This window comes from Pteropus alecto, unplaced genomic scaffold (assembly GCF_000325575.1).
Source record: "Pteropus alecto unplaced genomic scaffold, ASM32557v1 scaffold113, whole genome shotgun sequence".
Classification (NCBI taxonomy): domain Eukaryota; kingdom Metazoa; phylum Chordata; class Mammalia; order Chiroptera; family Pteropodidae; genus Pteropus; species Pteropus alecto.
The window spans coordinates 3,267,787-3,278,809 of NW_006433949.1; positions in this window are offsets into that span (position 1 = coordinate 3,267,787).

The following is an 11,023-nucleotide window of genomic DNA, read 5'->3' on the forward strand; positions in this document are numbered from 1 at the left end:
TCATGGTTCAGGTGGAGCTGACTCCACTCGCTCACTCCAGGTCTGGACAAGCAGAGAACCAGACACTCCTGGGTCCAGGAGTGGATTCTGGGACGTGGCCACCAAATCCCTCCTCAGGACCGTGGTGGGAGCCTGGGACCAGGGCAGACTCTCCTTCTACTTCTGATGGGTCTGGAGATGCTGGGACGCGTGCTTCCCACCACGAAACGGGGGCGTGCGTCTGAGAAGGATGCCCACACGAGGGCAGCGCGACCAAGATGAAGAGACGGGGAGGACGGCGTTCTTTGAGCTCCTGGATCCAGCCTCTCCTGGTCCATCAGCCAATAAATCCTTCTTTTAGCTTCAACCGGTCTGCAATGTTTTGTGTCACATACAACCTAGGGTTCCCAGATACACTTGGAAACATTCAGGAATAAGACCCACGTCCATTGGAGCAGGGGGTGCTTTGCCAGGTAACTTCGCTTGCATTTTGGGAGACGAAGTGGTGGTGGTCGGGGGGGATGGATGGACGGATAGATGGGTGGATTAGTGGATGGATGCCATCCTGATCACCAGGGAATCACAGCCTCATCTACAAAAAGCAGCTCCTATCAAAGACAGACAGGGCTCGCTACTTTCTTCTGTGAGGGACGTGACCTAGATTTTAGTTTCAGCCTTGCCTCTAATCTGATCTTGGGCTAGTGACTGTCCCTCTCTGGGCCTCAGATTCCTCGGCTGTAAAGTGAAATAACTATGTGAGATCCACATTTCTTGAAGCAGAGTCAGTAGAACAAGTAGTCTTGCGAAATGAAAAGGAAAAAGCTATTTACATATGTACCTGGGCTCAGGAGTCATTGTGAGTTGAATTGTGTCCCCCCCTCCACCAAAAAAAAAAGATACGTTGAAGTCTAAACTCCTAGAATGTTTCCTTATTTGGAGATAGAGTAATCGTAATTAGTTAAGGTGAGGTCACGCTGGAGTGGGTGGGCCCCTAATCCAACACGCCTGGTGTCTTTCTCGGAAGAGGAGAGGACACACAGCGACACGCAGAGAAGACAGTCATGTGAAGATGGAGGCGAAGGCTGGAGGGAGGCGGCCACAGGCCAAGGTATGCATACGACTGCCAGAGACTTCCAGAGGTTGGGAAGGGGCACTGAAGATGCTTCTGTAGCGCCTTCGGAAGGAGCACGGCCCTGCCGACACCTTAATGTCAGATTTCTGCCCTCCCAAACTGTAAGACAATACATTTCTGTACTGAGCCCCCCAGTTCATGATAGTTTGCCATGGCAGCTCTAGGAAACTCACAAAGGAGTCAAGGACATTTGCTAATTCTGTTTACTGTATCCCATCTGAGATGTGCCACGCATGCTCTCGCATTAAAGGCTCTAAGAGGTCCTCCAGTAAAGATCCATTTAAATGCATCTAATCCAGCATTTCCACAACCTCTTGGATGACTCCTAAGATTCAATGATCTCTACGATCTGTTCCAGCTGTGACTTTGTGGGGTGCTATTAACCTAATCATCTCAAAGAGTAACAGACATGGCTAGGCCGGGGCCAGGCAGTTAATGTGAGTAGGTCTGGTCAAACTTTCATACTTTTGATACTTTAATTTTTTAATGAACACATGTATGTGGTTTTAAAATAGTTAAACAGTAAAGAAGCTCTAACGTGAAAAATAAATCTCTCTTCTGTGCGTCTCCACCAAGCTTTCACTAGACACAGCTCACCATTCTCTATTCCTCCAGAGATAATTTTATGCATATGTAAGTACATATATAGATATGTTCCCTGTTTTACAGTCTTTTTTTTTTTTTTTTTACTACATCTTAGATTTCTGTGTCAATAAATATAGATCATGGTTCCTCGATCTTGGCACTATTGACATTTTGGGTTGCATGATTCCTTGCTGGAGCGGGGGCTGTGCTGTGCATTGTGGGAGGTTTAGCAGCATCCCTGACCTCTGTCCACTGGATGCCATTAGTGCTGCCTCTCTCCCCTCAATTGTGACAACCAAAAGTGTCTCCAGACATTGCCAAATGTCCTTGCAGGGATAGGGGATCAAGTGGCCCTTAGCGAGAGCTATTGATATAGATCTGCTCATTCTTCTGAAGGGCTGTCCAGTCCGCCATTGCATAATTTATGTAACCAATCCCTTACTGGTGGCCACGTTGTTCCCGGTCTTTGGTTAGTGTAAATGATGTTATAATGAATGTTCTTGTACATGTGTCTTTGGCACATAAACATAAGCTTATCTGTAGGATAAATATGTAGGACACTGTCTCATTCCCCACTTAGTAAATACTGGCTAAGTAAATATACGAATGAAAGGAGAAGAATAGGAACTAGGAACTTCTGAATCTTATCTTTTCTACCGAGTAAGGTAAATCCTGCATATGGTTGGAGGAGATGAGGCCAATGCAGAGCGAGAATCAGCACCAAGAGATGGAGTTCTCATTTAAGCCCCTTGATCCAGTCCTGCTTGAAGCCAGCTACTTCCGGATTTTCCCGTTCTTTGAGCTAATGTAGTCTCTTTATGGCTTAAGCTTGTTGAGTTTGTAACCTACAACTTAACGATTAACCCGAGTATCAACAGAAGCATTACTCCTCTGAGAAGCCTGTCCTGACCCAACCTTCTTCTCGGGCTCCCACGGACCCTGTGCTGTGTGTGCTCAGCCTGGCACGTCCCCTGTGGGAGTCAGCCCCCTCGCTGATGGCCTCCACAGCACTTGGCCCAGGCTAGATGCTGGAAAGGATCTGCTGAATGAACGAGTGTGAGTCCCAGACAACTCACAGCCTCACGCCTCGGCTAAGTAGGGGCTTGATAAATCCATGTGCGGAGACTCTGGCAGCAGAAGCCTCTTCACTTGATTCAGGAAGCTCTGCCAAAGAAGCAAGACCACACCAGCTCCAGGACCCGGGGCTGCTGGGGAGGGAGGGGCTCCGACCCGGGAGGGGCCGTCTTCCAGGAATCTCCACCACCCTGAGCCACCCGCTAGACATCACTGGGCAGATGGCCCAATGGGCCCCAAGGTCCCTGACTGCTTCGACTTCTCACTCACTTTCAGAACAGGTTTGGCTTCACTGGAAACCGCCTTGCTTCAGCAAATCACGCCCCACCTGCCACACACGAGTGCACCGTTTACGTCGCTAACGTTTCTCAAGTGCCCGAGTGTCTTGGACGAGAGCCTCCACCCAAGTATGAAGCTTTACAGGCCAGCAGAAGGGACGGCAAGCTCCCTGCATGGCTTCCGATCTATAAAGGGGCCGAATCCATACAGTTCATACAAGAGGATCCGGAAAGACCCAGGATGGAGAAAAGCAACAAGCATGCGTGCATGCCTAAGCGCTAGGCGTGTTTACGTTCACCCCGTACCGTTAAATGAGCACCTACTGTGTGCCGGGCAGTGTTCCAGACACTGGCTGAACAACCGTGTTCATTCTAGTAGGAGGAGGCAGGCAAAGAGAAAAACGAGTCCTTTCTAACGCAAACAAGTGTTACCAAAAAAAGACCAATGGAGGTAGGATAAAGAGGGACTTGAGAGAGGTGCTACCTGAGGTTGGGAAATCAGTTCTGTCACCTAGTCAATCCCCACCACCACTGAATGTCACTGTCCCCATCACAGGTAAGAGAGCACAGTGACCCGCCTCAGCCAGGTAGACAGAAAAAGCAATCCGTTTTAAGGGTTCCTAGGATTTGTTTTAATCGGGTGCCGTACGACGCAGAAATGACTGCTGTGACAAAAGAAATTTGTCCTGCCCACAGATCCCTAGAAAGAGGAGGCACAGCCCGGCAGGCAGGACCACACGAGGAAGCGCCAGTGTTGGTCCGTAGGCAGAGGGAACGGGGTGGAGGGTGGATGTGGGTGAGAGTGTTTACTGCATTTTTCACAGGAAGGAACAGGTGAGGCAGGGTAGGCAGGCTGCAATGGGCTAGCTTGAGTAATTTCAGTGGGCTCGGGGGTGCAGGGGCTGTCCTGAGTTGGGAGTTGGGTGCCCTGGGGTGAGGCGGGCAGGCGGGCAGCAGCCAGAGTGTGACGGCCCATAAAGGAGGAGGTTGCGGGGTTGGAAGGCGTGCTTACTATCACTAGGAATCGGCTCACCGCAGGAGGGGCAAATCTACACAATGGCAAGGTCCCAAGACCTCAAAGCCTCCGAATATAGAAAATAAGACATGGTTAAATGCAGACTCGGCCAGCCAACGTTTCAAGCTGACCCCTCGGCTGCTCATGGTCACTGCAGAGAGCGAGACCCTGGCTAAAAGGGACGGTCCACCTGTGGGGAGAATGCAACAGGTTGGCTTCAGCTACAGATGGAAAGAACAGCATTGGTTTTGTGACATTTACGACAGTATCTTCGCATGGGCTCGTTAATCCTCGTAAGCCTGTGGACAGAAGGGTAAAACGAGGTACAGAGAGGCACTTCAATTGCGAAGCTGACGAAAAGGAAAACGAGTCTGTGCCAGAATAGCCACAAATTATTTTTTTTTCTTATGAATTGTGTCCCATTTCAATTCAGAGCTTGTTGTCGAGGGCAGTGGATGGTGAGTGGTGTCCCTGATTAAAACAACACAAATACTGTTTTCAAAAATGCAGCAGGCTAGTGCCCATGTTGTTTTAATTTTCTGGGACCAGATTGTCCAGCTCTCGTGGATTTGATCCCAGACAGGCTCATTTGACTTATTCAGAGAAAAACTCTGTTTTCAGCCACAAACTGTACCCCTCGCCTTGGCCAAATATGTTGCAATCCTCACCAATGGTCCCAGCGGTCGTCCAGGAATCCTGAGCTCACCTTCTGGAACCTGCCTCCAGATGCTACTTGCATGGTCTCCACGTGCTACTGGCCTTAGGAAGAGACCATAGAGCTGGTCTAGGCTTAGCTTCAGAGTGAAATAAGACAAGGTACAGCATGTGGTCGGTACTCCATAGTTGTCTGATGAATGAATGAGCGAACAACTAGACGGACATACGGATGGATGGATGGATGGATGGATGGATGGATGGACGGACAGATGGATGGGCGGGTGGATGGGTGGGAGGATGGGTGGGTGGATGGATGGATGAAGTTCAAGTTCTACTGGGCTGGTAAAAAAAAGTTTCCTTTCTCTTTTCCAACGAAATGTTTCCATCTTCGATATTGACTAGAACAGCTCTCTTCTTTTTAAAAGGGCCACTTCCTTCCTCAAAAAAAAAAAAAAAACTAAAAATAGAACTACCATATGACCTAGCAATCACACTTCTGGGTATATATCCAAAGTAAATGAAATCAGGATCTTGAGGAGATAACTGCACTTCATGATCATTGAAGTATGATTCATAATTAGTTAATAATGTATTAATTATGATTCCTAAGGTAATTCTGTAAAGAATATAAACACTAATTTAAAAAAGATATTTTCACTTTTATGTTCATTGTAGCATTATTTATAATAGCCAAAATATGGAAACAACCAAAATGTCCGCTGAAAGATGAAGGGATAAAGATGTGGTATATATATAAATGAAATGTTATTCAGCCATAAAAAAGGAGGTAATCCTGCCATTTTCAACAACATGGACCCAGAGGTCACTATGCCAAGTGAAATAAAGCCGATACAAAAACAAATACTGCGTGGCATCGCTTACATGTGGAATCTGAGAAAGTAGGTCTTGCCGAAGCAGAGTAGAATGGTGGTAGCCAGGGACGGGGTTGGGGGCGGGCAGGAGGAACGGGGAGACGCTGGCCAAAGGGCACCAACTTGCAGGAAGATGGGTAGGTTCTGTGCTAGTCAATAATACTGTTTTGTATACTTGAAATTCGCTAAGAGTGTTCATCTTCACTGTTCTCGCCACGCACGAAAAAACCCGTAACTCTGAAAAATAAAAATAAAAGGGTCCACCTCCGTCTCTTTCATGTTATTCTTTTCTCTTATTTTGTGCCTCAAAACAAGCCTGGCGGCACAGAGAGATCACGATGACAGCCTCTCCTTTAAAAATGACCATGATCTCACTCCTCCACCCACCCGGTGGAAACTGGAGCAAGGCTCAAGGAGACCTGCTGTCACAGGATCCTGCTTACGGGCACAAAAGCCGGGAAATTTCAGAGCCAAGCTGGGCCGGGGGAGGCTGGAGCTCGTGAGCTGGGCTGAAATGATTCTTCCAGTCTGCAGAGAAGAACGGCCTGCCCGCCGGCCAGCCTGCCCAGCGGCAAACAGGAAATCCCAGAATTTATAGATGACCCCGTTACAAGGCAAATGTTTTGGAACAAATTGTTCTTCTTTCAAATCCTTGTTTTCCACTAGTTTTGCTTTCCGGATTCCCCCCTCCTTTCCACCTTCCCGCTGTCCTTGTTAAACCGAGGCCATAGCGCCACCTGCTGTCTGTCATGGGCAGTGGGACAAACCGGGTCAGCCCCGGGGAAGTTCCCCACCTCCTGTGCTAAATTTACAACGAGTGGAAGAATGGGTCTCTGGCTCTGACCCGAGGCTTTGTGCTTAAGATCACGTACTAAGCCGCAAGAGAACTTCTCCTGAGGTTGTCACGGGACCTGTCCTCTGGGACAGCCAGGACCGGCGGAGAAAGCAAGCCATGTGGCATCACTCTTCAAGGCCGGGTCTCCACTCCCTGCAAAACAGCTGTGCCAGCTCTGGCCAGCCACCTCAACCCACCAAGCCTCGATTTCTCCTGGACACAACTACAGCTGCTTTTCTAAGTGGTCTGGGGAAAGTGTGTGCACGTGCCTGGTCAACGGAAGATGCTTCATCAACATGTGTCTCCTGTCTCTCCCATGTGGAGAGTTGCTCACTGGGGACGAGCATCTTGGAGAGTCCTAGGGGCAAAGTCTGGACCTCAGAAAAGTGGCACGGTTCTCTGCTTACAAGAGGACAGACCACAGCAGCGCACATGACGGGCCTCAGCCAAGCTCCCACTTACGAGTGGAGCAACCTTGGGGGAGTCGCTTCTCCCTCAACGGTCTCAGTTTCCCCACCTGTATGTGGGGACAGTGACAGTACCACAAAGGGTGGTTGTGAGCACTGAAATGAGGGCACAGACAGAATGCAGCAGAGGGACTTGTGGGTAGTAAACCCTCTGTGATCCCAGCTGTAATCCTTACTATGAGACAAACACAGAGCCTGGCACACCATAAGCATTCAACTACTATCCTAGGGATGAATGAAAACATCACAGCACACAGGTGAGAAGACTTTGCTTAGTTATAGTCCAGCCACCCATGTGCCAGAGGCGCTAAACATTACTTGTCTGCGCCTCCTCATCCACAAAACTTTGAGCACAGTGCCCTCTGCCCGGGACCTCAGCTTCCCACCTGTCAGATGGGCATGACCCCCCTTCCCTGCTGCTCAGACACACGAAGAAGAATCTGTGGAATGATGGATGTGAAACCATCTTAAACTCTGAAAAGTTTAAGAGTCAAGGAAGGAAGGAAGTCCTTATTTTCATTCCATGTGCCTCGTGGCTTCACCCTCAGCCTCCAAGTGTTCCCAGGGCTCTCTGGGACAAATGCGGTCCCTCCTAACCAAAAGGGGTAGCCATGTTCCTATCCCCAGGCCCCCAGGGGTGTCGGGATGAGTTTTATGATACAAAGGCTGAGTTCATGCACTCTTTTGCTCCTGACACAAGTTGAATACACTCTAAGAAGTGAGTCCCCCCGCCCAAGAAAGTTCTTTCTCTCTAACCCAGGGAGAGAAGAACACATAAAAGGTGTCCACTGTGGCCACTAGCTGAAGTGACTCCAGGCAGGAGAGCAGCGGGTCAGATGACATTGGGGAGCAAGGCTGGGTCCTCCGTGAGGAGGAGCTGGGGGGCCCTCAGGAGCCACAGAGGATTCACAAGCAAGGGAGGAACATGTCCAGGAAGAGAATTCGGGAGGCCACATGAGGGATAAATTACGGCAAGGACGACACAGTTCCTGCTGCGTCACGTGAGTTAAGTGACCAGCCGTCCTGGTTTGCCCAGGACGGAGGGAGTGCCCGGAATGTGGGATCTTTGGTTTTAAGGGTGGGAAAGTCCCAGGAGAAGTCAGCCATCCTAGTTCAGGCTTCTTGGAGCTGGGCAATGCAGTGATCCTGACTGCAAGCCAGAACCTCCTGGTCCTCCTCGCCTGCTCGCACGCATAACCTCTCCTGCCCCGCACCCTCTCAGGTCAGTTCCGCTGAGCGACAACTAGTATAGCAGGTTAACACATCAGCGTGGATCGCATGCTTAATTCTGTTAGGCAATATTTGTGTATTTAAACAAAGGCCTCCTGGAGACAACGTTTTAATCCAATGGAGTGACTAATAGTAAAAATTTTAGCCCAGGAGAGATGGGGACTATTTGGGGGGTGGGGAGGGAAGTAGGGGGAACCGCCATATCACCCACATCACGGCCGGTAAAGCAGCTATCTGTTTTACCTTGCACAGAGCCAGCTCTGTCTTCCTGGCTCACCAGCCTGCCCTGCGGAGCAAGCCTGCAGGAGCCCGGACTGCTTAAATATTCTGTAAATAATGCTGACTACAGAACTTTAGCGATAGGCTCGCAGAATCATAGCCCTAGGATCAGAGAATGTCAGAGGAGAAACAGATGCTAGACATCACAGAGTCCAGGGTCAGAAAGCACAGCGCACTCATGCTGCCACTTCCCCCTGCCATGCCCATGGCAGACAGCACCAATCAATCACGGCACCGTCTAGCTGAGCTCGCGGGTAGCCTGACCATCTTTCGAGGCATTCTAGGAGGCGGCGAGCGATTATTTTGGACTCTACTATGAATGGCTAAGGCTCATTGAACACACTAACTATATTCCTTTCCCCTTTTCATCATCGTTTTCCTCACCGACTATTTGCCCAGCCCTTTATATTGGGGTTTCTCAACCTTGGCACCACTGACATTTATTTAGGCTGGACGATTCTTGGTTGTGGGGGGCTGTGCTGTGCATTGTAGGGTGTTTAGCAGCTTGCCTGGCCCTCTACCCACCAGATGCCAGCAGCGCTGCCCCCCTCCCCCGCACGTGGTGACAACCAACAATGTCTCCAGACATTGCCAAACGTCCCCTGGGGGCGGGAGGTGGGGTGAAGGGGCGAAGTCGCTGCTGGTTGAGAACTCTTTCTTTCCACATTTTCTCAATCTTCATCACACGCCTCTAGAGCAGATGCTCTGGATTTTTACTTCACGGATGAAGGGACTGAGGCTAAGGAGGCACCCGAGACGAGAGTGAGTGACAAAGGCAGGATGCGGGGCCCAAATTCCCCTTCAAGAGCTCTTCCTCCTCCAGTCGGGAGATTCCGCTCGGCTCATTGTCTTTGGCTGCAAACTCCCGGGCAGGGACTGGAACCTGTGAGGCTGAGAAAAACCAGACGCCCAGTCGATGCTCCCGCGTTTGACAAGGGCGCTGGGGGTGGGCGGCCTGGTGCGGCATGGCAACCGTCTCGGTTCCTCTGTACCCTAAACACGGCTCCGGGTGGGGAGACAGCTCCGGGAAGAGGCTGTCTGGGACCCCGTGACGCTCGCCGGTGGCACAAAGGCTGTGTAGCGATACCACTAATAATACTCTCCTTCTCTCGAACACTGACAGGCTCTCCCCACTTCGTGGGAAGCACGTGAAATCTGGCTTTGCCCCCAGAGATTTGGGATTGAAAACCTGACAGTTTGGACATACAGCCGTGGGCAATGTTTCCCTTCTCCAGGGCTTGTGTCTGTGCCAAGAATTCCGAACAAAGGGGGAAAAATTAATTAATTTTAAGAACCCATAAAAAATGCTCATGAAACTGACTGGTTAGAAACTGTCCATTTTTCTCCTTGGTAGCGATCAAAATGTCACGAGTTTCTACACACATATTTCACAGACGTTCCATAAATCTTCCTGATGTGCTTCTTCCCTATAAGTGAGGTCCCCTGGGAAGTCATTGAGTTTCCTCACTACATGTATTCAAGAGAAAATTGGATGTAACACTCAGAGAAGGCGGCGGCCGGGGGAGGAGGGAGGAGCGGGGGGAGAGAGCAGGGTGTCTGAGAAGAAGCGAGACAGAAAGTTCAGTGCCAAGGACAGGGACGCTCCTTGTCTTGGGAATTCCTGAGATTTCCAAATCGCCTTTTGCTTCTAACGCACAAATAATCTCTTTGTGCTATCTTTTTATTCTTTGTATGTATTTCCTTCCGACCCCCAAAGTAATCCTTTCTTTGCACAAAATCTGAAAGGGTAGAGGAAAGTAGAAGGAAATAAAACAGTACAATTGAAAAAAAAAACAAAAAAAACATGCCTCAAATCTCAAGGTTTCTTGCTTTGTTTTGACTTGTTTTGAAGACTTCCCTGGGCAGTTTGATGACACCACCTCACAACCGGGGTCCAACTGCGGTGTGCGTGACGGTCCCCCAGGGAGCCTGTGAAAACTGCAGAATCCCCAGGCCTGTAACCCTGGAAGTGGGAGTCTGTGGGCGGGGGGGTTGGTCCCACGGATAAAGCCCCTGGGTGACTCTGACGTGGGCGGTCACTGGACCACACTTCGAGAAATAATGAGTTTCAGGTTTTTCAGACCCTCGGCAAATCAGAGACGCGAAACCCTAGACTTGAAACAAAGATTTGTTTTCTGCAAGGGCTCCGCTTACGCGGGCTTTTCCCTTCCTGTCGCTCGCTGCTCGGGACGATTCCGTTCACACCCTGCGCTTCAGCCCGGGCTGCATCTGCAACTCTCCGGGCCGACGCCGCGTCCCGCCACCTTCTCACGGAGCGGCGCTGACACCCATCTGCTCAAACAAATGAACGTTTCCATCTCACATAACTCATTTGGCTGGATCGTCAAGGTTATACGCCAGCCCGGAGAGAGGGGAGGGGGTGATGCAGGGGATGGGGAGGGGTAGGAGAGGCGTTTGCAATGCATACGTGGCAAGTAACCCCGCTGCATTTTTGTAGCCCCAAAAGAGGGGTGGGTGGACGAACACGGCTATCGTGCAATTCGCATGCACTAGTCACTGTCTCCTCTCACAATGCCTGCTGATGCTTGGGGTGGGTCACAGCCCGAGCTGTGTTAGCTGATGGGTGCAGCCATCTGGGGCAATGCAAAGACCGCGTGTG